The following is a 6,538-nucleotide window of genomic DNA, read 5'->3' as shown; positions in this document are numbered from 1 at the left end:
TTTGTGAGTTTCGAAGGTGCTCTGATGCAGACTGGTGGAGAAAGATTCTGTTCAGTATCTGAAAAATGTGGTTTCACGCCTCAGCAACATGTTGCAACAGTGTCCGGGAATTGCAGCAAGTTAAAACGGTGGAAATACTTCAGCTGACATGTCATCGCTCATCACAGGCGGTGCTGCAGTCTTCTCGTCCATCAGGAGGGGTCAGTATCTACGAGGTTCAAGCCCCCAGCCGGGTGTTGGAGCATGAATCAGAAAGAAAGACAGATGACGGATGATAATGGATCGTTCTTGGAAACTCTGCCCCCGTCTTTCTCTTGACATAACTGGATTTCTGGGAGTGCAGTTAGCATTTTTCCTGAATATTTGACTTGGAATGTGTCAAAGAAATACTATATGTGGTCTGTAGGAGACAGCGAACCTAAAAAAAAAATACCTCTAAGCAAGTCAGTGCTTGGAGCCTGCAAGACTGTTTGATTCTGGTCTGCTGCAGAAGGATTTGTGGTGGAACTTGTATGCCTAAACATGTCCAAGGAAGACTCCAAACATAGGCTTGTTGTCTCACTGTCTCTGCATTGTAATGCACATTGAGGATGCATACTCACGTTTTGCATTATCACAATATACAAATGTTGATGAAAACTGACATCCATACGCATTGTGCTACAATAAGCATAACAGGTATGTAAGAAAGATTATTCAGGATTTTCTAGCCATACACTTCAGCATTGTGTCATATAATGGGTCCATTGAAAACCTTTGTTCGATTAAACTGAGGAGACCTGGTCTTTTCTCTGTTTGCTCTTTGTGTGAAGTTATTTGACAAAGCTTTTGACTGCACTATTATTGAAATCACTGTACTTTGAGAGCCAAAATATAAAAATATAAGATAAACATGAATGTCACTGACAGTATCTAAATCTGTCTTTGTGGCTCAGTTTTGCAGAGCAGTATTCAAATGGATATGGAGCAAGACAAATGAGCACTACGGCTGTCAAAGCTGCAGTTATAGACTCATCCCTGAGGCACACAACTCTATGGTTTGAAGAATTTTAAGACTGTGGCTCGAACATTAGGGTTTCCGGCTGCACCCGTCCAATTCAAGAGCACCCTGGTTGACAGATTCATCCTGCGGCAGGCCCGCGGGGGGGGGGGGGGTTTCAGAGGCGATAGGAATTGTATGTGGGAACATTTGGTGGTCAGGGCTGCAGCATCTTTCTTGAAGATAAAGTGCAAATAATTTCAATTGAGCAGGTACTCTTTCAACTCTGTCCCACAAATCTGGTGCTGTGGATCAATTCTTCCCCTAAAAAAAAAAAAAAAAAAGACACTGAGAAAAGCAGAGAGGGTCATGCCTGGAACTTCATTCCTTCCCTCTCCTGTCATTATGCCTACAGTAGAGAGAAAGGAGTGTGACCAGAAGAGGTGAGGCTTCAGTGATTTATGGTTTCCTGACAGGCCAAGACTTGGAATGTTAATTGACACTCTGGTCAAAGCGTGAGAAGAAGCAGATCTGACTGGCAGCGAAACGCCAACACGAGGGAGACTTCCGTTCACGTTCTCCCCTCCCGCCTACTTCTTCTTCTTCTTCTTCTGATTCGTAATTCTTCTAAGATTACAGCCTCTGCCTTTGAGGGATGAGGTGAAGTCAAGGAGGAGTCGTGTGCCCTTGTCCTTAAAAGTAGACCTCGTTCATATTTCTGAGCAGCTTCACCTCTTGAATTCTTTGCCACAAGATGACATTTTAAAAAGCTCAGTTTTAGCCAGAAAATGAAAATCAGTTCAGACACTGATAAGGTTTTTTTTTGTTTTGTTTATGTGCTTTTGGCATTGAACTCTTTACATTCCATGCTGGTGTTTAGAAAATGTGTCCTGACACGAGGGCGCAGAATAAATCAGCTAAAAGATAAAGAAAATCCCCTTCTTTCATCACTTTTTCTCACTTTTTTTAAAGTGTTTGAATGAAGTGAATTTTCCTATTGTACTTAATTCATAGTAATGCTGGTGAAAACCGCAGAAAGAGACAATACAAAGATATTCAAAGGGATTTAAAGTGAACTTCTGCTCAAAACATGGTTGTTGGGCAGCTTTTCTTGCCAGGAGCCTATAAAGGCCTTAAGCTTCATACTTAAAAACCTTTCGTCTGACCTCTGACCCTGAAGCCTGACTTTTGGTTGAGTCCAAAGACTTTGAATTATTTGGCTCACATCTGCCTGCAGCTGCGTGGTAAAACTAGGAAACAGCGCCGTTATAATTTGTTTGCAAGTCACAGACATTTGGAAGCTTTTGTATTTGTGCGGACTCCTTTGTGGTCATTTAATTCCTAAAATGATGTCGGGGTTTGGGCTGTTAATTGCAGTTGTTAGCAGATTGGAAGATAAATCAGACTTTCTACTTTGTAGTTGAAATTTTGTGTTTTTGGTGAATCTTTGCTTCACACGACACAGAAACCATCTTCAAAAATATCTTTTTCCCCTTTAAAACAGCAGATGCCATCTTTGTCAACAACGGTGTGGACAGATTTCCATGAATGATGAGATCTACATGTTATTATTGCTGTAGGGTATACTATGGCAAGCTGTTTTAACATTTAGCAGCTGGACTGGATATGTATTGCAGATAGGTAGGTAGGTAGGTATATACTTTGTTAATCCCTGAGGGGAAATTTTTTCGCCACAGCAGCATACATACAGGAGCAATAATAGAAACAATAGAATAAAATAAGATATCTGAAACTTAACTGTCAATTCAGATATCCACGACGTCATTTTTCTGAGGACAAATGACACACTTTTGCCGTCCATGTGGTTTCTAATTTCCGCAATGTAATTTCATGTAGTCAAAACTGTACTTGAAGATATTTATAATCACATTTTGACTACCTGTAATTCCAGTTCAAGATACCTTTATTTCCCCTCAACTCAATATATCTACATTGTCTCTTTGTTTACAACAGTATGGCTAGATTTCCATGAATGATCAAATCTAAATGTGATTATCATTGAAACATCGCATACGGCAAGCCATTTGAACATTTATTGGCTAAGTTCGACTGTCTGGATTTAACATTGAACATCGTTTAACATTAGTACGCTTGTGTAGTCCCATTTTTTTCATCTAAAGTTATGGGGATTCGACCCATTTTGGGAAGATACAGAAGTTGTTCTACTTGTCTTTGTCTCATCTCACTGCTGCAGTTGTCTTTTAATAGGTGTAAATCAGAAATCACTCAACATCAGCACCAAGCCAGTACCAACACTTTTTAAATCACATCGCACTCTTTTATCATCACTTTGCTGGCTACTGATTTGTTCTTGGATTGATTTTGGCCTCAGACCTGCTCTGCACCAATCAACCTGTGCTGCCTGAAGTCCTCAGACGAGAACCTGCTGTCAGTTCCTGGGTGTAGATTTAGGTCAATAAGAAATTGAGCCTCTGCTGTCAGGCCACCTGAAATCTGAATGATCTTCCCGAGGAGCTCAGACACGCTAAATCCCTGCTTTCTTTTAAATCATCTCTTGAAGCTATTTTTTTTTTAAATAACTTAGCCTCAGAGCAATTTGAATGGTTCGTTCATGTGTGACAACTTCTTGTAATTACTTTCCATTTATTTATCTTGTTTATTATTAGTTTTACTACTATATGTGTCCATGCAATGGGGCAGGAGGGATGGCTTGGTGGAGTAAGTTACAGATCCTAACCCAGCAGGATGAGGTTTGAGTCGAGGAGACTATGAAGTGGTTTTTGTAGTTTTTTCTATAAACCGTAACCATGTGGTGTTTCCTTATAACCCTAACCCAGGTTTTTTAGTCCTAACCATGTGGGTATCTTTTGTTTTCCTAAACACGTGACACTGATACGTTTCAAGAGGCAAAGATGTGTCACTGATACGTTCCCTCTAGTGGGTGGGCGGGTGTATTACACGATTTGCCCTGATACAGAAGAATGAGCTGGCGTGAATCTATTCAACCTTTTTCTCCAACAAGTGTCGCAACTGTTGTGAATACATAATGCTTCATGTATAAATCATTTTGATGAGAAATATTCCTTGTCAATTATTTGGTATTTTTGATTCATTTATTTCTCACCTTAAATCACTGTTCAGACATTTAAAGCTTTGAGAGATTTGATGTGAACAGAAGCTGTAAGAAAATACTGTAACGTGTTATATAGGATGCTGTTTGCTGGGTTCTCTCTATAAATTACCATTTAATTATGAATTCTTGAACACTCCTTAACGAAGTTTAAATTTGAATCTGTCTTGTAACCCCGTAAATACGGTGTCAGACAAACAACATGACTCGTTGCTGATTTACAACACCAGCCATGTAAAGTGAGAATCCTACTGCAGGCTGAATATGAAAGGTCAGTATCAGGCAAACAGCACTGAAAGAAACGTAATCATGTGATCGCTCCACTTTACAATAGACGACAGTCAGAAATAGATCAAGTGACTGATGGGGTCACAGTACACAGTAGGTGTGGATAGGCGGCTCCACTGCCTCACCCTGGTGCCTTAAACCTCATAAACACAACATCTTCCTCTGACATCATGGCTCGCTGTCCTACATGTAATCTGATATCTGCGATGCAATGCCTAAATTGGAATTAATATTTTTCATATTTCTTCTGTATAAGTAGGAGCCTCATGTAACTGCTCAGGCATCTGGAAATGAAACAGGGTTTTCTGCACATCTGCCAGCAGTGAGCATCTGAATTATTTCTAAATTTGAGGACAGCAGAGGACCGGAGCTCACATATGGAGCACAAAGCAAACACATATCACACCTGACTTTGAGCTTTTCAGAAATCGATTCATGCAGTTCAGCTGCAGAATTAGTTTTTAATTTTTTTTTTTTTTTTAATCTTACAACTAATCATTAGTCTCAAGGAGGCAATATCGAGCTGTTGACACACTTGATTCTTCAGCAGGTGAACGTTACTTAATTTATATAGTTTATAGAACTTCAGAAAATACTTTTCTTCAACTCCTGGAGATTATTTTTTTTTACTCACTATTGTGTAAAATACATCTTCATGTTTAACTGTGAGCCTTCACACTTGAATTTGAAGTTCTTACGCAACTCAAATGAAATTAAAGGACAATTTTGGGTTATTTCAACGTGGGTTTTTTGTTTTGTAGTTTTGACCATCTTTGTTATTGGTTGGGATAATTGTACTTTACAGATTAATGTCGTCAACAATGTTTCTAAAATGGGTTGAGAAACATGATCACATTATAAATGAGCCATCACTTCTATCTGATTGTCTGAACCACTGTGATAAAGTTTGTCAGTGTCCAGCTATGGATATAAGTGTACTGGTGATGACAGCTTGATTTGGCCTCTTATAGAAAGTCAACTGACTTTTTAAAACTGTAGATTCTGTGTCTGAAACTGAAACCATCGCTGCTGAAATGTTTGTGTGGTCACATAACTATGGGAAGAGTGATGGGTCAAAACTTGGTCTGTAAACTGGTGGATGATTCAAATATATTTGGTTTTATGATTTGTGTTCAATTTCTCCCGGCCTTCTGGCTAACCAGAAGGAACCCAGCAAGTTCTTTTGAACAAACAATATTTTGTTTCCTCATCAAAGCACACTGTGGATATTCTTGAGGCCTGCTGTGCATTTTCTGCTGGTGCATTGCCAAGTGGCAACTCACTCTGACGTCACCCACTGGTTTGTGGACTGCCATTTTGACAGTTTGGTTCTCTGGAGCCAGAAGTGATCATACTTGTTCAAGCTGGGGAGGAACAAGGGTTGAATCTGACTGAGATCTCGAGGACACTATGCTCTGCCCACCTATACCGGTAACCTGACAGCACCTCAAGCCTGTCAATCAAATCTAATTAATGATGGAAAAATGTTCAGGGCCACCATAGCACTGATCAGAAGGAGTGAATTTAGCAAACGATACCATAATGACTTGTGGGAAAAATTCTTGACTTTGTATTTCATGAGAAAAGTTGATGTTTTTTTATTGGGAGGTTGTTGGAGCCAGAGTTTTTTCTTCGAGCCAGCCCCAAGTGGCCCTCAGTGGTATTGTGTTTAAAGGCACTTTCTTCATTTACTTTTCAGACCCGGAGACTACATCCATTTTTATATTCAGTCTGTTTGCATTTCTATGCATTTTTGTGCATTAACACCACTTTCTCTTGGTCAGTGGAATAACATGAAACTTGGGCAGAAATGTGCCTCATCCACATGTGTGTTCCCTTAAGTGTGCAGGATATTAAAAAAATGGGGAGGTAGCTTAAGTGTGACATTATTGCTCGAGTGTACTACAAGTGGTCCAAAAAAATCTTTAACTTGGCGTGCAGAGTGTTCATTATTGAACAAAGAAGGCTGGGCCTGCACACTGCTGACTTCTTACAATGTTGTATTAACAAATAGTACACATATACAGTATAAATATCTCTACAATGACAATCTTGTACAGGCAATGGAGTCAGACATTTTTTTTTTCTGAACCCAAGGCAGAAAAATGTGTATCCTCAAACAGTCACTCAGCCACATAAAGTAAAACAAGATATGCTTA

Source organism: Brachyistius frenatus, unplaced genomic scaffold (genome assembly GCF_029030835.1).
Source record: "Brachyistius frenatus isolate BFR_SWC_R1_liver_20210118 unplaced genomic scaffold, ASM2903083v1 Contig_16, whole genome shotgun sequence".
Taxonomy (NCBI): domain Eukaryota; kingdom Metazoa; phylum Chordata; class Actinopteri; family Embiotocidae; genus Brachyistius; species Brachyistius frenatus.
Note: the sequence above shows the minus strand (reverse complement) of the source record.